Source organism: Adiantum capillus-veneris, chromosome 11 (assembly GCF_014529385.1).
Source record: "Adiantum capillus-veneris isolate H3 chromosome 11, ASM1452938v2, whole genome shotgun sequence".
NCBI lineage: Eukaryota > Viridiplantae > Streptophyta > Polypodiopsida > Polypodiales > Pteridaceae > Adiantum > Adiantum capillus-veneris.
In genome coordinates this window covers 113,915,741-113,938,202 of record NC_140941.1, presented here as the reverse complement: position 1 = coordinate 113,938,202, position 22,462 = coordinate 113,915,741, and positions in this window count along the sequence as shown.

Sequence of the window (22,462 nt, the reverse complement as noted above, 5' to 3'; positions counted from 1 at the left end):
TTATCTTTCTCTTATCTATGATTATTAAAGTGCAGTTCTTATAAAAACACCTCAACAAAAAAGTTGCCTTATAAGATTCATACATTTTTTGTAGCCATGTAAAACCTACATCTAGTAAAGTGTATATATTCATATCTTTTATATCCCTCTTCTACCTTAGAAGTATACATGAAAGAGCAGACGCAAGTGAGAGTCCAAGTCCAACATTAAAAGTGCAAGCAAAGGAGATGGTGTAGGTGCAAGCGAGAGAGTAAATGTTGATTTAGAGGCAAGGGTAGGTTTACAAATAGATCAGAGAAGTGGCAACATGGTAGTCAACCTCAGACAACATTAGAAATACTTCAATTTCAAAGCTTCAAAGTCAAGATGTAATTGAGAAGTTTAGGTCAACATGACATGGCATTGAGAAACACCTTAGATCAAATTGCCACCAATAAATAAGCACATTTTGCTATAAATATGGGAGAAAACATCAATACATATAAAAATTCTTTTGATTTAATGAGTATAATATGCCCACAAAATGGTGAATCGAAAAATTTCCATGTAAAAAACCTAGGAGGGGACAATCTTGATACCACAACAACCTAGAAATATACATTAAAGAGCAGGTAAAAGTGAGAGCATCGAATATTAAGTGCAAGCAAAGGAGAAAGAGCAGGTGCAAGTGAGAGATAAAGCCCAACATTAACTGCAAGCAAATGACTAAAAGAAGATGCAAGTCAAAGAGAAAATGCAAATTTTTTAAGGAATAAGCGAGAGATGTGACAATGTGGAAATTGACTCCAATTAGTGGTAGGAACACTTCAAAGCTCAAAGTTGAGATGAGATCGATTGAGAAGCTCACAATAACATGAGATGAGATTGAGAACCAGCTAGGTTCAACTTCACAAAAATTGATAAGCAAATAATTACTAAATTGATAGACAAAGCGAGTATAAACAAAAATTTATTTTAATTTAGTGGCAATAAAGCATAGAAAGCTTAAATTTGTCACATGAAAATCACCTAGACCATATGGATACATTGTCCACAAAAGAGAAACCATGAACGGTTATTTTTCTCTAGTTCGGCAAAGGCTTTGGCATAGCCAAATGACTTAGCCTCTTTTCTATGGCATTTAATCGATTAACGGCCATCCTCAAAGCTCTAAGATCACTCTCTAGAGTAGTAACTTGCTCCTTTAATGCCACAACATCCTGATAATGCTCTATGGAACACATAGAGAAGTGTTCGATAGACTTGTTTTGAAATTCTTGCATCAAAGAAAAAAGGTCACGTTGATTTTCTCCCAATCGAATAATATCTTTCTTCATGTCCTTCAAAGATGAAATTATCTCCTCTTGAAGACTTTCATCATTGCTAACATGAGATCCTTGGCCTTCTTGTTGAATATCCTCCAAATAACCTTTGCATTGGAGTTGGTTTTCAACGTGGAAAACATAGTCGTCTTCAATCATCCTTAAACATTTTGAAGAATCTTTAGTTTGATCTTGACTCTTAGAGCGTGCAAGTTGCTTTACATTCCTGACAGTATTATGCTTGGGAAGCATTGGCATGGTGATGACCTCATTGGAATTGTGTGGCCCTTCAACAACAATACCTAGGGAAGAATTGAAAGGGCTATCAATGTCTATAACAGAAAAAAAACACTTCTTAAATTGTCAAAAATATCATCTTTATATCCCTAACTCAATCTATGGAGTAGTTTGCACCTTGGATTTGGTCCCCTGAGCATGCAAGTTGCTTTGCATCTCTTACCGTATTAGCATGCCTTGGAGGGGTTGATAAGATAACCTCATTCGGATCATATGGTTCGTTGACAAAAGCAGCTGAAGTTCTTGATGTATTGAAAGGATTTTCCATCACTGAAAGAACTTTTTTTAAAAAAATGTTTCTTCTTTGCAATTTGATAAGCAAAAGGAAAAAAAAAGATTCATGATGTTTTTCTTTTATTAAGGATTCATTCTAAAAAATTTCTTATACATTCTACCAAAACTACATAACACCCCTCTCCTATACATTGATTCGACATATTATCACACATAGGTGTCACATTACATGGCTTTCTAGTTGACAGCGGAAGAAGAAGGCATACCTTCGTTTAACGACTCTCAAGAACTTTTCTTGGAAATGGTGTGTTTGTGCAAGGCAAGACAATAAGGGTAGGGCCACGAAGCTATGGGCTTCTCTCCAGATGCAATTACCTACCCTTGCATTTGAAAGGCATGTGGCACTATGCAAGACACTTATATGGGAAAAATAATTCAATATTATTAATCAAAGGCTCTTGAAAGAAGAGGTCGTTCTTGCCAATGCCTTGGTTGACATGTATGCCAAATGCGGTGTACTTCAAAAAGCACAAAAAATGCTTGAATAGGGGCAAGGCTAAGAAGCACAAAAAGTGTTTGAGGAACTACCTCTCCAAGATGCCCTCTCTTAGAGTGTTATGACTACGGGATATGCAAGCTCTGGGCTGATTTTAGAGGATGAAAAGTGAGGGCATCTCTAAAAATGCAATCACTTACGCTTCCATCTTCAAGGCATGTTGCATCACTCAGCAAAATAGTTCGCAATGATATTGTTACTAACGTAGATGAAATTACCTACACTTTTGTTTTGAAGACATGAAATTCACAATTATATTTGGTCAACATGTATGCCATATATCTTCCTGCTTCACAAAACATAAAAAGTTCTTGAGAAGATGCCTGTTCAAAATGCCCTCTCTTGTAATGTTTTAATTGTGGGATATGCCCAATAGTGGTAGGGCCAGTAAGATCTGGGCTATTTTCAAAGCATGTGAAGCAATTCTCTATAGGTGCAATTACCTAGGCTTGCATTTTAAAGGCATGTGACACTACACAAAACACTTATATCGGCAAAATAATTCAGATCGATATTATGAGTCAAAGACTCTTGATGGACATGGTGATGCAAGTGAGCAAAGCAGTAAGAGAAATAGCAAGCAAGAGAGACAAAGAGGGAGTGCAATGCATTGACCGGCATGCACATCAAATGTAGTGTCCTTCAAAACACATAAAAAGTATTTGAGGAGTTATTTCTCTGTTATGTTGTCTCCTAGAATTCATTGATTATAGAATATGCCAAACGGGGGCAAGGCCAGGAAGCTGTAGGTTATTTTCAAATGATGCAATGCAAAGCAAAGTCCTCTCTCGAGATGCAATCACTTATAGCTGCATCGTGTTTTGAAAGAGTGTGCCACCGCTCAAGATGCTGATACGGGCAAAAGAATTCACCATGATATTGTTAGTTAGGGACTGATGAAATAAAACGTCGTGCTTGGCAATGACTTGGGCGACATGTATGCCAAATGCAGTGTTTTTCAAAACTCACTTGAAGAGCTACCTATCCAAGATGATGTGTCTTGCAATTCATTGATTGCAGGATATGTTAAATAGAGGCAAGGCTCGAAAGCTTTAGGGTGTTTTCAGAATATGCAAAGCGAGGGCATGTCTCCACATGCAATCACTTACACTTGTATCTAAAAGGCATATTTCACCACTCAAGATGCTAATACCGACGAAGGAATTCACAATGAGATTGTTAGCCAGGGGATGTTGAAAGAAAACATCCCGAAGGTGTGTGCCACCACTCAAGATGCTCATACAGACAAAAGAATTCACGTTAGTCAATAGCAATTGAAAGAAAACGTTGTGCTTCGCAATGTCTTGGTCTATATGTATGCTAAATGTGGTATCCTTCAGAAAGCACAAAAATTGCTTGAGGAGACACTGTCTGGGCTGTTGTCTTTTGGAATTCATTGATTGCATGATATATGATATGCTAAATGCGGGTAACGCCAAGAAATTCTGAGCAGATCTTACCGGATGCAAAGCAAATGCATCTCTCTAGATGCAATCAATTACGCTTGCATCTTGAAGGTGTGTGCCACCGCTCAACATGTTGACATGGACAAAATCATTCACGATGAGATTGTTAGTCGGGGGCAACTAAAAAAAAAGGTAGATATACCTACGCTTTTTTGACTTGAATGCATGTAGCACTACGTAAGAAATTTATATATGCAAAAGAATTCAAGATCATAGTTCTAGTCAAGGGCTTTTGAAAGAAAATATTGTGCTTTGCAATGCCCTAGCCAACATGATTGCCAAATTTCATCTACTTCAGAAATCACAAAAAGTGCTCGAGGAGTTGCATGCCCCAAATACCCTTTCTTGGAGTGTTTTGATTGTGGGATATGCCCAATAGGGGCAGTGCCAGGAAGCTCCGTGTTGTTTTCAGAGGATACAAAGTGAGGCCATCTTTTGAGATGCAATTACCTATGCTTGCATTTTGAAGGCACGTGGCACTACGCAAGACACTGATATCGACAAAAGAATTCACAATGATATTGTTAATCAAGGATTGATGAGAAAAGATATAATGCTTGAAAATGCCTTGGTCGACATGTATGACAAATGTGGTGCAGTTCAGAAAGTACAAAATTTTCTTGAGGAGCTGCCTGTTCGAGATGTCCTCTCTTGGAGTGTTCTGATTGCACGACATGCCCAACAGGGGTAGGGCCAGGAAGCTTTGGGCTTATTTCAGAGGATGCAAAGTGAGGACATCTCTTCGGATGCAATTACCTATGCTTGCATTTTCAAGGCATGTGGCACTACGCAAGACACTAATATGGGCAAAACAAATTCATGATGATTTGTTAGTCAAGGGTTGTTGAATGAAAATGTCGTGCTTAGCAATGCCTTGGTCAATATGTATGCCAAGTTTGGTGTACTTCAAAAACCACGGCCTAAGTGCTTAAGGAGCTACCTTTCCGAGATGTTGTCTCTTGTCTCTTGGACTTCGTTAATTTTAGGACATGCCAAACAGGGGAAAGTCTAGGAAGCTCTGGGCTATTTTTAGTAGATGTTAAGCGAGGGAATCTCTCTAATACACTTGCTTCTCGTGGCACCACTCAAGATGTTGATACATGCAAAAGTATTTGTGACGATATTGTTAGTTAGGGGCTGCTCAAAGTATACGTGATGTTTGCCACCTTAGTTGACATGCATGCCAGATGTGGTCTGTTTCAAAATGCAAAAAGAAACACTTAAGGAACTTCCTGACCGAGATGTTGTCAATTGAAGTGCATTGATTTTTGGATATGCCTGTTAGGGGCAAGGCCAAGAATCTCTAGGTTGTTTTCAACAGAAGCACTGCAACGACATCTCTCCAATTGCAATCACCTATGCTTGCATCTTGAAGGCATGTGGCACTACGCAAGACGATGATATGGGCAAAAGAATTTGCATGATATTAATATGCCAAATGTTGTGCTTAAGGAGATGCCTGTGTGGGATGACGTCTCTTGCAGTACATTGCTTTTTCGCTATGCCCAACAAAGGGACTACAAAGCTTTGCGTTGCTTGCAATGAATGCGAAGTGAGGGTGTCTCTCCAAATGAAATTACCAATTCTTTGGTCTTGAAGGCTATGATTACATCTTGAAGGGATGGGCCATTACGCAAGATGCCTACACCTATACCTTGGTCTTGAAGACTATGCTTATATCTCAAAGGGTTGTGGCATTACGCAAGGTGGTGAAATGGGCTCCAATCCTCGCCTAGATCAAATATCCATGTTTTTCCTAATCCGGGGCCTAGATCAAATTCTCTCTCTCTCTCTCTCTCTCTCTCTTTTCAAAATCTCGGCTCATGAGTCATTTTCGAAGATGTAATGTAAAGTGAGGGCAAAAGAATTCAAGATGATATTATCAATCAGAACATCAGCAATTTTTTTGCTTGATAAAGACGTTTTGCTTTTCAAAGCCTTCATCAACATGTATGCCAAATGTGTTGTACTTCAAAAAACAATTGCATTCCAAACTTCTAAAAAAGTCAACGTTTTTTTTTTTTTGACATTCCATTGCCTTTATAGAAAAAAAATGTGGTGTACTTCAAAAAAAGAACCAGCTCTGCATGTGTACTGCCAAACCATTTTAAAAAAACGGCTTACTTGTGTCTAGACGACCACCCGAGCAACGACAGCGGCAACGGCAATGGCACTACGATCAACGGTAGCGGCGCTTAGAGCTCCACGTTCCTGCAGCAACATGCTCACGCTCTCTCTCTCTCTCTCTCTCTCTCTGCATGTGTGTGCATGCCCAACTTCCAATACCCACGGGCGGGCAATCTCTCTCTCTCTCTCTCTCTCTCTCTCTCTCTCTCTCTCTCTCTCTCTCTCTGTGCATGCCCAACTTCCAATACCCACGGGCTGCAGACATGGCGTGGTGTTCGGCCAGAGGATGAGTTCGGTTCCACGAGATTGCCCGCCCCTCTTTTTGCTATGATGAGGGTGCCCACCGCTCCTTCAATGACCCTTGGTCCCCACGTTCCTCCAACATGGCCAGCCAGCAAGGATGCAAGGAGCTCTTAGCTCGGGCTGGGCAAGGAGCTCTTAGCTCTCGCCACATGGCAGCTCCTTTTGCAGCGCGCATTAGATATAGTAGGAAGGTAATATATTCTTGCAAATACCTTTCATTTTAGCATAAATTCTTGCAAATACCTTACATTTTGGCTTAAATTCTGGTTGTCTCATTGGTTTGACCTTAGGGAGAAAATTCAACAAATGGTCTTTTTCGAGCAATGATTCTTGCATCTACTCAAATTAACCTCCATATTGTTTGTGCCACATTTACCAATTCTACATGCATTCATAAAGTGCACTAAACAGGCCATAAGAGCCATGTCACTTAAGAGCAGAGAATGAACAAGATTGCGGTCAATGGTCATCGAATGGTGTTGTCATCGTCCTCATCCTAGCTAGTTGGTTTTAGAAGCATTTGGCACACACACATAGCAATCACCTTCAATAACTTGTCAATTAAGCAATTGAAGGTTTCTTCAACAGTCATTGCATTCACTACTTTTGTGTAGCTACTGTTCAATCTTTAGACATCACTATTGCTTAGGCTCAAAAGGTGTTTGATAGCCCTTTGCCTTTTAGTGTGCATTTTACCATCCATGATAAACTCCATTGTGAAGTTTAGCTACATCATTTGCTGCAATATATGGGATGTAGCATGCTACTCGCTATCAATTCCTGGTCTTTTATAGATTATCCTAAAATTTAGTTTTGTGAACTCTCCACCTTTATGTAAGAAGATTTCCTTCAGTACTTTGCCAACTTTTTATCCACCATGATAGGTCCTTATGTGAGCTTTTGCGAAGGATTATTTGTTACATCATAAGAGAAATATGTTATTATATACATGTGGTAGTGATGTGTGTGAACACACTAGGACCGCCGTGGCATTTTTTCCCTCTTTAAGAGGTTTTCCCCCCCGTGCATTATATATACGCCCATCACTCTAGGGCTATCTATCTTTCCATTGCACACTAAGTAATACACTCTTGATTGTGTTCCTTGAACTTCCTTCATCTTCTCCAAGCTATGTGTGTTTTCTTGCAACCCTACTTCCAACAATTGGTATCAGAGTAGGTTGCGTCCTCCTCGGCTTAGTCACCAGTAGCTCCAACACACGCCTGCTCGTTTTCCTCGATTTCAGTGAGCTTTGGCGAGCGTTCGTAGGTCAAATTTTTTTTTTGAGAAAGCTCGTTGAGTTGAGTATGCTCATATTTTTGATTCGGGCTCATTTCGGCCTCCGTTTCTACTACAGCCAGGTCTGCATAGGCAATTTTGTCATTTTGTGCAAAATTTTTGTGAGTGCCAAATATTGCATAACAAGTCCCATACAGACTATTGCAGGTTGTGCTATACAGCACGTGTTGGTCTCACTCAGTTTCTCCTCATTTTGGGCAGTTTTCGCATCAGGTGCAGACATTTTCCATGGATGACAACAACACTGATGTGTTCAAGATGTTTGCTGCTAAGGACATATTAAATGGGGACAATTACCCTATGTGGGCTTACATGATGCAACATGTTCTTGTGTCAAAGGGCGTCTGGAATATTGTGCAGGGCATTGATGTACGTCTTGGTTTTGAGGATGTAGATGATGTTGAGGATGTGGCAGATCTTGCTGCAAGGATTGCTGCTATTAGAGTTATTTTGTCTACCTCAGAACAAGCTCGTTGGGATTTAAAGGATGCGCAGGCTCATGCATTGATTGCGTTGTTATGAAGCGCACCATTACTCCTCACGTTTGTTCAGCGAAATCTGCAAAACAGGCTTGGGATATTCTGGCTGGTCTTTATGCAAGCTGCAATGAGGCAAAAATTGCATTGCTGCGTAAAGAGCTGGAGTCGAAGATTATGCATGAGGAAGATGATATGGACACTTTCCTTGCTGGTGTCAAGTATATCAATGATCAACTTATTTCTGCAGGTGAAGTCATTTCAGACAATTCCCTTGTGCATAGACTGTTCTTGATGCCTTACCAGATTCTTACCAGACTTTTGCTAGTACTTGGAGACTTATGACCCAAGGAAATCCTGAAGTTGTCAAGTTTGATGCATTATGCACATTGCTGTTGCAAGAGTCACTTTCCAGAAAAAACAGGACTAGACAACGTGTGCAGTTGAACAGTCTCTTATTGCTTCTCAAAGAAAGGGTGGTAACAGCAATGCAGCCACTTCTTATGGTTCTTCTGCGAGTGGAAAATCACATGTTCCTAATGCTTCTACTGGCAACAATTTGTCTGGAAATTCTGGTGATAAGGGTAAAAAGAAGATGTGTTGCCATTATTGTAAAGCTAATGATCACTTGATCAAGCAGTGTCCTAAGTTGAAGGCCAAAGAGGCTAAGAAGACAGAGGGTGGTTCTATTGCAAATGCTGGTTCCACTACAAATGCAGCCATTGTTGAGTCTTCTGTGAAAGGAGACTGTGATGTTGATGTTGATACAGAATGGGCTTTTAGTGCAGAGTACACTTATAATCCTGTTGTTCATGATGCATGCATGTCAGTTGTGCTGCAGATTTACATGAGTGGTATTTCGACAGTGGTGCTGCAAAGCACATTACCTCATATCGTGAATTCTTCACCTCTCTCAAGTCTGTCCCTCATGGGAATTCAGTCACTTGTGCAATGCCTCTTATCCAGTTCAGGGAGTTGGAAAGATTGTGCTTACTGCTGCAAATGGCAGTTCTTTCACACTTGTTGATGCACTTTATGTACCTGGGATCAAGAAGAATCTTTTGTTTGTATCTGCACTTGCTAGACTTGGGATGACAGATGTACAATTCATGATCTCAGTGTTGGTGATGAAATTGTTGCATCTGGCCTTTTGTGCCATGGGCTGTATAAGCTCACTTTGTATGACAAGTGTGGACAAAATTTTGCAAATGCAGTTGTAGATTCAAGGGCTATTTCAGATGCAAAACTTTGGCATGCACTTTTTGGTCATCTAAATTTTGCCAATTTGTTGCGATTGCAGAAATTTGATATGGTTGCTTTTTTGCCGCCTCTTGGAGCACCTGTCAAACATGTTTGTGAAGGATATATTTTGGGTAAGATGCAGCATTCAAAGTTTCCAAAGGATGGTTCAGTTAGGGCCACATGCAAGTTGCAGCTTGTGCATAGTGATGTTTGTGGGCCCATGCAAACTCCATCCTTGGGTAATTACATGTACTTCGTGACATGCATTGATGATTACTCCAGGCATGCATGGGTATTTCTGCTTAAAGCGAAGTCCAAAGTTCTTATGTGCTTCAAACAATTTTTGGCTATGGCTGACAATGTCTCAAAATGTACTATGGGCACCCTCCGTTCCGATTGAGGGGGGGAGTATATGTCTTATGAATTTAATGCATTTCTAGCTAGTCATGAGATAAAACACCAATGTATAGTGCCTTTTACGCCTCAGCAAAATGGTGTTGCTGAGAGGAAAAACATGCCACTTACGGAAATGGCATGATGTATGGTCAAAAGTCAAGCTTTGCCGCATTCTTTTTGGCTTGAGGCCATCATGTGTGCCACTTATGTACTTAATAGGTGTCCTACGAAAGCTTTGTAGTCTATTACTCCATATGAAGCATGGCATGATAGAAAGCCTTCTATTGAGCACTTGCGTGTTTTTGGTTGTTTGGCATATGCTTTGGTGCCACAAACACAACGTAGAAAATTGGATGATAAAGCTGTCAAATGTATTTTTGTTGGTTATAGTGCTGAAAGCAAAGGTTACATGTTGTATCATCCGCAAACAAAGCGTATTTTGGTTTCACGGGATGTAGTGTTTGCGAAAGATTTTGTTCAGCACTTGCTGTCATGTACTAGAGACATTAATGTAAGCTCACGAGATATTTATGACACTTTGTTGCCTCTTTTCAGTGGTGGAAGTTTGATATAAATTCCAATGAGGCAAATGTACAACCTATGGGGGTTTCCAAAAATGTTACAGATCGGCCTATTACTGATGCAGATGTACATGATGTACTTGATGAGGAAAGGACTGAAAATGAGTAGGCTAGGGGTATGCCAAAATGGCTGGTGCATACATTATGTGACAGTAAATTGGATGCACCTTTGTCTAGTTGTACTCATTCAGGCTCTCGCCATGCATCTTATGCATCAGATTTTTATGCTTTGACTGTGTCTAGCTTACATGATGTTGAGGAGCCTCTGTTTTTTGATGAAGCACAGAATTCAAAAAATTGGATGGCTACCATGTAATCAGAATATGATGCGCTTATAGAAAATGACATGTGGACTTTATGTGATTTGCCTCCCGGCAAAAAGGCCATTGGTACAAAGTGGGTTTACAAGTTGAAACGCAAGCCAGATGGTGAGATCGATCTCCATAAGGCTTGACTTGTTGCAAAGGGTTATGCACATCAAAAAGGCATAGATTATGAAGAGACTTTTGCTCCCACTTGTCGTATGACTGCTGTGAGTTTTCTATGTGGATTGGCAACTCATTTTGGTTGGGATGTACATCAATCAGACATTCTTACTGCTTTCTTGAATGGTGACGTATTTGAGGAAGTTTATGTAACGCAGCCTCGCGGTTTTGTCAAGAAGGGACAAGAGGACAAAGTGTGCATATGAAAGAAGGCTTTGTATGGGTTGAAGCAATCTCCTCATGCTTGGTATGAGAAACCTGACACTCATTTGGTCAAACAAGGCTTTTGTAACAATCCAATAGAAAGCACATTGTATGTAAAGCGTGAGGGTGATGTACTTCTCATTGTGGTTCTTTATGTAGATGATTTGCTGATCACTGGACCAAATGAGAGACATATTGTTGAATTTAAGGCTGATTTGAATGCTACTTTCAAGATGAAAGATTTGGGGTTGTTGCATCATTACTTGGGTATCCAGTTTAAGCAGTGTGATGGTGGTATTACCTTGTGTCAGAAAAGTTACATAGAGACATTGCTATGTAAGTTTGGACTTGAGGATTGCAAACCTATTACCACTCCCATGGAAACAGGTTTGAAATTGAGTCTTTGTGATGCTAGTGATCCTGCAGATGCCACTCTTTACCAAACTGTTGTTGGATGCCTCATTTGTGTATGCAACACGAGGCCGGATATTTAGTTTGCAGTCTCATAGGTCATCAAATTTATGGATAGCCCAGGGTCTAAGCATTGGCAGGCTGTCAAGAGGATTTTCCACTACCTTAGTGGCACTTTACAACTTGGCTTGTTTTATCCCAAGGGGGGATCATTGCTGCCAAACTTACATGCTTTTTCGGACTCAGATTGGGCTGGTTGTTTTGACATGCGAGTGTCCAAAAGTGGTTTTTGTTTCATGCTTGGTAGTTCATGTATATCATGGTTGAGCAAGAAGCAACTTACTATGGCCACTTCTAGTTGTGAGGCTGAGTACATTGCAGTCTTCACATCTACAATTGAGTGTGTGTGGCTCAGACACCGTATGGCTGATTTGGATGTTGGATAGGACACTGCCAATACTATCTACACTGACAGTCAGAGTGCATTGGCAGTTGCAAGGAACCCAATTTTTCATGCTCGCACAAAGCACGTTGAGGTGCATTACCACTATGTCAGGGAGAGGCTCTCAGCAGGAGAGATCAGCTTGGCTTATGTGCCAACACGTGACAACCTTGCAGATCTTTTCACAAAGGCATTGTCTCGTGAGGAGCTTGAAGCTTTCCTCAAAGCTTTGGGCTTACTCACCTTTGTGGACCGATCATGTCCTCAAGGCATGGCACTTCCCTTTACTCATGTGCCAGCTTTCGTTCACCGCATCAGTCCGGGGGGATTTGTTAACATATACATGTGGTAGTGATGTGTGTGAACACAGAAGGACCGCCGGGGCATTTTTTCCCTCTTTATGAGGTTTTTCCCCCCGTGCATTGTATATACGCCCATTAGTCTACAGCTATCTATCTTTCCATTGCACATTAAGTAATACACTCTCGATTGTGTGCCTTGAGCTTCCTTTGTCTTCTCCAAGCTGTGTGTGTTTTTCGACAACCCTAAATCCAACAAAATACCCAAATCTAGCCCCTTCTACAATAACCAATTAGCATTAGTATGTAGAACTAGGTTTGCATGGGAAGGAGCTACAAGAGAAGGGGGGGGGGGGGGGGGGGAGGTTTAGGCTAAAATAAATAGTAAGAAAGGCTGAAGTTATTAGGTGGATGCCACGTGAATAGCTTAGACGAGCTTTGATGCAAAAATTTCTCTTGTGCTTCTCATGCAAAGAACCATTCATTGTAATTGTATTCATTTTTTCATCATAAGTGCTCCAAAAGATACTTTGTTGTGCTTACAGGGTTGATGATGTCATTCGGTTAATTGGCTAACTGAAAACTTTAATCATAATTCCATTACATTAACTCAAATACACGTCTATTTTTAAAATGTCAATGCTTGGATGGGCAGCCCTTATATGCCATAGCTTGCGTATGCTCATTCCATTGCTTGCAGAATAATTACATGAGCTAATCCAATCTGTTACTACTAAGTTTCCTTCTCAGAACAAACCCCATCAAAGTTCAAAAAAAAATTCGACACCATCCTTCTTAAAGGAAACTTTCATGTCAAGATATATCTCATGATCCACTCTAAAGTCTAGTTGTAGAGGATAGATAGTCAACAAATTTTTGTAGCAACATCGACTGAAAAAACTACTTATGGCCTTGCCCATGTGTTTGAAATCAATCATTATTAATAGCAACAAGGATGTTATCTCCTACTAATTGTGGCAAGGAGCACCAATATAATGATGGTTATTCCTTTGTAGCACCAATTATCATATATTCTTGACCATCAAATTTAGAATATTAAAATTCTAAATATTCTTGACCATCAAATTTAGAATATTGAAATTCATTAAATTCGACACTTAATAATTAATGCCCACATACTAATCAAGCCATGCAAATCCTTGCACACTAACCTTTAATCAAATCACATATATAAATAATAAGGATAAGAAAGCAATGACAGAATATTAAAAAATGATTAGCCACCAACCAATCACTAAAAGATCAAAAGTAATCCATGCAAACATAAACATTAGTAAAGTAGAGAATAACAATATAAAACTGGAAATTTGAGCATTGTGTGAGAAATAAAGCCCCATGAGCATGACAAAGCTCAAGAACTCCATATTATCATATCCTTTGCAAAAGGTTAGTGCACAAAAAGTTTTAGTCTCAGCGCGTAGCTTTGCAAGTTGCCTTTAATATCTAGGCTTTTACTTGGGCATTGTCTAGGAACCAATAGCCTTTAGAGCTCCTCTAATAAGTGTATAGATAGCCTAATGATGCAAGCCATCCATATTAGAACTTGGATCTCTTATCTATAAAGAGAGAGATACGGAGAGAGCTTGCAATGTACCAAGCACACATGCACACAACCAAGAGAGCGCACAATGGAGATGGAGGCACCAAGCTTCTTCTTCTTCTTCATTACTCAAAATGATGATAAGTTCTATGAAACATAAGTGAGAAGATCAACAAAAAAAGAACTTTGTACAAAGGGTCAATGTGAAATTGCTAGTAAGTGAGCTGGCAAGATAAGTGACTATCACTCTCGATAAGTAGACCATGTCGGTGAATTCTAGTTGTAGTACTTTTGTGACATGCCTCGTGTCTACTATCTTGTAATAGTGATAATGTAGGCAAGAAGTCGTCCATGTTCACCATGTGTTGAGCTTTGCTACTTCAAGGGCCTTTGTGAACTCTTTGTGAAGATGTATGCATCCTACTCATTTGTCCTTGTGTAATGGAAAGGCCTATGAACTTTCAAAGTAGTGGATTTAGGAAATTAGGTGAAGCACTTTTGAGATATTACTTTGTTAGCTTAGCGGGTGAACTTAATTGATGGTAGCAAGATAAGCATGGTACTTAGTTAACTTGGCATGAACAATACTTTTGCACAAGAGAGAGAGAAAGTCTAGAGAACATGACAATAGTTGAAGACCGGATTCATACGGAGCCGGTCCCCCCCCTCCAATAAGCATTTGTATTATAGTTTCTCCCATCAAGAGAGACTTGGTACAATCTTTGTGTTCCTTGTGACCTAGCTGATGCAATGAAGATGGAAAGCTTCATGCATCACAAGCATAATATAAACGTTGTAGAAAGCATTAACTATCCCAAGCCTCGGTCCCAAGGCCTCAAACACCTTCGAAGGTGGAGAGAGCTGGCAGGGAATGAGGATAGGAAGGAGGAAGAAGAAACATTCCATAGGAGAAAGAAATAGTTCCTCACTTATCATTACTCTTCTTGCTAGCATACAAAATAGCATAGTAATGAAGATTGAGAAGATGGCAAGCTTAAGCATTGAAGCATGGCTCTTGGTTGGATTTGCATTCCATAGCCAAGAGTGTTGGCATACTCTACAAGAGGTAAGTACTTTTCCCATTGTGAGCGTTGATCTACTTCGGTAACATAAGTCTTGAGTAGATCGAGTATCGTAAGATTGGCTATCTCACTTTGGCCATCCGTTTGTGGGTGGCCGAAGAGAAATTCAATCTTGTTCCTAGATTTTCAAAAAGACCTTTTCAGAAATTACTGGTCATTCTAGGATCTCTATCTGACACAATGGATGTGGGTAATCCATGGTGCTTGAAAATCTGAGATATGAAGAGAGTTGCCATTTGATGTGCCTTAATAGTCTTTTTGACAGGAATAAAATGTGCTTGCTTGCTAAACCTGTCAACTATTGTCCATATTCTTGTATTCCCATGGATAGACTTGGGTAATCCAAAGATGAAATCCATGGATATACTCTCCCATGGTGAATTTGGAATAGGCAATGGCTGGAGTAATCCAGGTTGCTTCCCTCTATCATACTTGGTCTTTTGGCATACTACACATTTTGAAACATACTCTTGTATGTCCACTTTCATGGTAGGCCAATAGAAGTACGTCTCTACTCCTCGGAGAGTAGGTTGAATACCTCTATGCCCCGCATATGGAGGAGCATGGGATTCATACATAACTTTCTCACAAAGGGAATGGGTAACACATAGCCTATTTCCGTGGAGAAGATAACCATCCTGCAAGGTGAATGGTTCCTCTTTCTTCCCCAAAGCAAGGGCTGACATTATGTCTCTAAAGTCAGGGTCAGTAGCATACTCATCTATCATAGAGGATAGATCATTGTGAGTAGCTATAGACACCGCATTAACTTTGGGTCGTCGTGAAAGTGCATCGGCCACTTGATTGTGCTTACCAGCTATGTGAGCAATATGGAAATTAAATTGCGAAAGAAAATTTGTCCACCTCATTTGTTTGTCGGAAAGCTTGGTTTGCGTCATGAAATACTTGAGACTTTGGTGGTCGGTTCGTAGGATAAATGGAGTCCCCAATAGGTAGTGCTTCCATGTGTCTAGGGCATGTAGAACAACTAAAAGCTCTTTCTCATAAATGCCCAAGACTCGTTCATCAATATTGAGCCTTCGGCTCTCATATGCTATGGCATGCCCTTCTTGAAGCAAAACTCCTCCAAGGCAATCACCACAAGCATCACATTGAACCTCAAATGGCTTTGAGAGATCCGGAAGCACGAGGACTGGTTAGGAAGTAAGATTCTCTTTGAGCTTTTCAAAAGCATTTTTCTCCTTAGCAGACCATACAAACTTAAGCTTCTTCTTAGTTAAGTCGTGTAGTGGTCCTGCTACTTGAGAGTATTTTGCTATGAAGCGTCTATAGTATGCGCACATACCAACAAGGCTTCTTAGCTCATGTAGATTTCTTGGGTTAGGCCATGCTTATATTACCTCTAACTTTGATGGATCCATTTGGATACCATCTTTAGAGATAATATGACCTAGGTATTGAATCTCTTGAAGGAAGAATTCGCTTTTCTTTTGGTTGAGAAAAAGCTTGTTCTCCCTCAATACTTGAAAAATCACTTGGAGATGTTGCTTATGTTCCTCCAAAGACTTGGAGTAGATTATGATATCATCAAAGAACACTCCAGTGAATTTGCGGTATGGTCTAAAAATTTTGTCCATCAACCGATTGAACATAACTGGTGCATTAGTCAAGCCAAAAGGCATGACTAGGTATTCATAAAGTCCAAACGTTGTGCAAAATGCGGTCTTTAAGATATCTTCATCCACTATCCTTATTTGATGATAGCCACTCTTAATGTCAATCCTACTGAAGTAGGTCAAGCCTTGTAGCTTATCAAACAGATCTTATACCCGAGGTACGGGAAATCTGTTTTTGATAGTGATATGGTTTAGTGCTCGATAGTCCACACACATACTGTATGTACCATCTTTGTTTTGCACTAAAAGGACTGGAGAACAAAAGGGAGAGGAACTAGGTCTCACCATCCCTTTGTCTACGAGCTCTTGTACTTGCCTCATGATCTCCTCTTGTTGAGCTTGTGAGACTCGATAAGGAGGCTTGTTAGGTGGTGAGCTTCCAAGAAGGAGCTCAATGTGATGGTCATCATCCCATCGTTTTGGAGGTAAGTCCATAGGGATATCATCGATGAACACATCTTGGAATCCTTTTAGAAAATTAGACAAGTCTAACTCTTCTTGATTCCTACCATTTACATTTGATGAAACATTAGTATCTTTTAAAGACTCTTTGACAAAAATCATGTACGCAGAAACTGAGCTCTTCATTGAATTATCAAAAGCAAGAGGATTTACAAGTGGAATAGTGCGACCACGCTCTCTAGCATCTATATACATGTTCTTTCCTCTGTAGGTGAAGTAGATTCTCCTTTCAGGGAACTTCATGTTGGCATCCATGCGATCAAACCATGGTGCCCCTAGGATAACATCCTGATGTTGGAGAGGAGAGATGAAGAAGTCTTCTTTGTCGACATAGCTTTGGACATGAAGCCTCAACTTCCCAATCAAGGGAGTAACGGAGGCTTGTTGCCCCTTGAAAGCTGCATCAACCACTACTATATCTCCCATCTCAAAAGCTTGAATGCCCAACTTGGTGGCCAACTCCATTGATATGAAGTTAAGAGTAGAGCCAGGGTCAAACAAGATGAAGGCATCATGCTCTCTTACCTTTCCCCAAGCATAGGAAAGTGATGATCCTTTGCAATGAGCATCCTCTTTTGGAGCTTCGATGGTGGAAGCCCTAGGAGTCTCATTGCGAGTATTCTTCTTGGGGCAAGAACGATAGCCATGTCCTTGCTCCCCACACTTGAAACACTTATGGTCCTTGCGAAAAGCTTCAAGCCCTTCAGGAGAGAGTTTGTTTTTACCTTTGTAAACTCCCTTCTCCTTGGACCGATTGTTGTTGTTGTTGGAATTGACTTGGGAAGTATTTTGAACATTGGTTTTTCCCTTTGCATCATTTTTGTCTTTGTTTTCCATGGGCTTGACATTACGTCTAGCCCCTTGATGGAAATTGATGCGTGAAGCAACCATGGTGTGATGGATTACTTCGCTAATAGTACCAGGCCATTGAGAGTTGATGTATTCGGCCATATCTTCGGGTAATCCCGCATAGAATTGCTCCCTTTGCTCGGCAAAGTCTATCTTTTGAAAGACAATAGCCTTAAGATGTAAATCCCAAAACTTGTCTACATATTTGTGGATAGACTCATGGGAGAGGAGCTTCAAGCTGCGCCATTCGGTAAGCACTTTGTCCTTTGCATCGCTTGCAAGGAATTGCTTCATGATGGAAACTGGTAGAGTTTTCCATGTCTTTGGGGCTTCGCCATTTCCAGGAAGGCTAGCCCACCATTGACGAGCTGATTTTTGGAAGTGCATATCTACATGGCGTAGCTTAGAGGACTCTGTGAAGCCCTCATCTCCAAAGGCCGCATCAAATTGCTGGATGAAGGCCAACACTTTGTCGGTAGCACCAAAGGTGCCATCATAGGTGAGAAAAGAGATACTCTTTCCTCCCTTGAACTTCTTTAGCTTTTGTGACCTTCACCATGCAGGAAATGATTTGCGATGTCGTCCCCTCTTGTATTCTCTAGGAGAATAACCATAACTTTCTTCAGAAGAGGAGGAAGGTGAAGAAGAAGGAGAAGAGGGTGACCTCTTCCTAGCCCTTTTCTTCCTTTGTTTGCTCTCTTGCCTTTCAGAGTGATGAGGAGAAGGACTGCGTGTTGATCTTTTCCTCTTGGGAGGAGTGGGCGATTGTCTAGACCGCCGTCTTCGTGGAGCCACATCTTCAGAGGAACTTAAACTTTCATTGCTTTCTTGCTCTTTGGATTCCTCCTCTGGAATGGGAGAGAGTCTTCTTTTGGGTGTCTCTTCAAGAGGCCTCCTAAGCTCTCTCTCCTCTTGGAGAGGAAGGGAAATTCCATAAGCACGAAGTTGTTGAGTAACTTTGGCTTGCAAAGCAGGGTTGCCCATAACTTGCTGCAACCTAGTGACGAGATAATTCACAAAGATGGGAGCATCATCATTAGCACCTTCATGTGCAAAATCAAAGCTATCAATGTTCATTCTACTCTCTTGATTATTGTCATCCATGTTAACAAAATTTATGTATGTACTTAGTGTATGCTTTGGCAATTCAAAACCTTAGTTGCCACTCCTCTTAGCCTTTGAAAATCGGCTCTTAAGTATCTACACCCACGGCTCGAAGTGGTTAATTATAGAGAGTAGAGGAGTAGGTCTAACATAGCAGAGTTGCCAAGGGCTAGCTCCTTTCAGACTTCTTATGGCTCAATAATGGTAAAGCCGTAGGCAAGTCTAAAAAGACTCCATTATTAAGTCCAAAGCTCCCGAGGTGTGCACCATCCCCCACATAGTGGGCTCAACAAAACCGATAATAGATCCCAGTTCCACTTACCCTAATATAATTAACAACATCAAACATTTATAGGCTACTTAAGGAACTCTCTTATTAAGCAAGAAAAGAGAAACCAAATGCTCTGATACCAATGTAATGGAATTGGCCTATTTAATTTGAGAGTAGCAGAAATTAATGAGAGTACTTTTGAGAAATGACTTTGTGAGCATAGCAGGTGAACATAATTGAAGATAGCAACATAATCATAGCAATTAGTTAACTTGGCATGAACAATACTTTTGCAAGAGAGACAATTTAGAGAACATGACAACAGTTGAGGACCGGATTTATGTGGAGCCGGTCCCCCCTCCAATAGGCATTTGTATTATGATTTCTCCCATTAAAAGAGAGACTTGTTACAATACAATCTTTGTGTTCCTTGTGACCTAGGTGATGCAATGAAGATGGAAAGCTTCATGCATCACAAACATAACATAAACTTGAAGAAAGCTGTAACTATCCCAAGCCTCAGTCCCAAGACCTCAAACACCTTCGAAGGTGGAGAGAGCTAGCAGGGAATGAGGGTAGGGAAGAGGAAGAAGAAACATTTCGTAGGAGAAATAATTAGTTCCTCACTTATCATAACTCTTGTTGCTAGCATACATAATAGCATAGTAATGAAGAAGAAGGAGATGGAAAGCTTAAGCATTGAAGCATGGCTCTTGGTTGGATTTGCACTCCATATCTTAGAGTGTTGGTGTAGGCTCTCAACCTCTACTTGCTTGGAGAAGGAGAGCTAGTTCTTGCACTTTGCATAGCACACAATGAGAGTGTTTGTGAGTGTGTGTGGGTGAGTATACCCCCTAAGAAACCCCCTAGCTTGCTTGGGTCGACCCCCCCTTGTAGCTCATGCTTGAAGCTCATTGGACCCCTCCAGGCCTAGCCAATCACAAGCAGGAGGCATTATAAGCAGCAAGGGTAGCCTTGAGACAAGTGTCCCCCTTTCCCCTTTGAGAGAGAGGGCTAGATAAATGCTAAATCAATTAATTAAATCTCCTAAATTATTATTGGACCCCTTGGGTGGCCAACCAATAGGCTTCAGACACACCATAAGGGCAACATGAGGAGGAACTTGACAAGTGTCCCTTTTGCTTTCTTTGTACCATGCATGCCTTGTGTGAGTGTGTGGGTGTTCTCTCTCATCCCCACTCATGTAGGGCTCGCCCCCTCCTTGTAGGGATTGAATCTTTGAATTTTTGACACCTCAAGCCCCTCATGCATAGGCCCAGTTCCCACCACAAGCTTGGCTCATAAGCACTTTAAGCTTGGGCTGGGTTCTCACCTCAAGTGCAACCCTAGCATCTCAAGCATGTCAAGCACCTCAAGCATCTCAATAATTAAGCGCCTCTATCATCAAGCACCTCAAGCACCTTAGTCATCAAGAATGAAAAGCAGAACAAGCACCTTGAGCTGGGTTGGGTTCCCGCGCCTCAAGCTCAGCCCTAGATTACCTAAGGTCAAAGGCCTTTTACACACATTATTGGAGGTCTTCAATGAAGCTAACCCTAAGGTCTTATGCTCCATTTGTTAGCCTTGCTCTTTGATAGACCATCTCTCATTTGGGCCCCTTTACCATTGGCCCCGTGTTGAGATAGATCTATAAGCACATGTCTATATCTTAACACTTGTTCCCGTTTATTCTCCTACATTGAGTGATCAATTTAATATGAGAAAATCATTCGGGTTGGTTAGATATTAGATATTTAGATTTTATGACAGTTGCTACCATTTCTGGCCTAGTGCACTATTAATATACATGTCGTGGGTGCACAACATCAAAGCCTCTCTCTCTCTCTCTCTCTCGCTCTCGCTCGCATGCGCGCGCACAGACACACACACACACACACACACACACTAACTTTAAACATCCATTTGAGATTGATGATGAAGTTATGTCAAGCACAAAGAGACAAATTAAGGTGGGCAGGCCATGTCACATTCACCCACTAGGTGCATGTAGATAGTGGCTTCCTCTTCAACCCTTTATGCTACAAGACTATGGTCCCACCAAAATCACTACAATTTGAAGAGAAACCTCCCCAAATGTGTACATAGACTCTTCCTCAAATGTTGAGTATGCACATGTGTGTGTGTGTGTGCGCGCGCGTACGAGAGAGAGAGAGAGAGAGAGAGAGAGAGAGAGAGAGAGAGAGAGAGAGAGAGAGAGAGAGAGAGAGAGAGAGAGAGAGCACATGTTCTGTTTGACCTGCATTTGGTGGCACGACAAACCCTCCTCACGCTAATTGTGTATTTGCACACATGAAGTCAATCGATGACACTTTGGTGCAAGTTGTAGGCATAAACAAAATGATTCTACTTGCACACAATGAAGTCGATCGATGGTGAAGTTGATGATAACTTGGAGCTCATGTAGTGATCACGACTTTGGTACAGGCTGCAGACATAAGAACAATGCTCCACATTAGCTATTGGTAGCCTTTGCAAGGCTCATATTCACTCTCCTCTCTTCCCCCTAGTTAAACATATCTACATCAAATGGAACATAATGAGGGGGAGGGGGGGCCTCCATTATGATACGACTGCTGATGATTATCCAATGCTTGCATACAAGGGTGTGGCGGGCCCAATTGAGATGGATCTTTTTCATTGGAGCATCTCCATGTACGCAACATAAGAGAGAGATGATGTCATGAAATTACATGTCCAAAATGACCCATGAGACCAAAGGCAAAGGTTTGGTAGAGAGAAAGCCACTCCCCTATATTTTCTTTTTTGAAAAGTCATTTTCTATGACATTTGGTGCTACCGTTATGACCTAGATCAAGGCCAGCTTGACACTCATGAGAGAGAGAGAGAGAGAGAGAGAGAGAGAGAGAGAGAGAGAGAGAGAGAGAGAGAGAGAGAGAGAGAGAGAGAGAGAGAGAGATGACATTGGCCAAGACAAATTAAGAGAGGAGCGTGTTGCTACTTGTGAGATTGAAGAAGGCGTGAAGAGAAATTCATAGTGTGCACAAGAGTACTAAGACTGCTTGCAAAAGGGCCAGAGTGTTAATGGGTGTCATGGATTTTGAGCTGCAGTCATTAACGATAGAGTTGCTGGCAGACCACTACTTGCATGAGGACTACTTGTCACATGAACATGAATAATGCTATGAGAAGTTGGACCACTATTTGGGGTAGATCTTGCAAAAGATGTTGGAGTGCCTAAACCACAATCCATATTGTAAGAAGTTTGGGTAGTAAAGAGAGATCCACTTGCCTGCAAAAGCTATCAAGATGAGGCATGCACATCATGCATACCTCACTAACGGTGCCCAAGGCTTCAATGGATCTCTTGTGTTGGTCTACTCTTCATCTCTCACCTA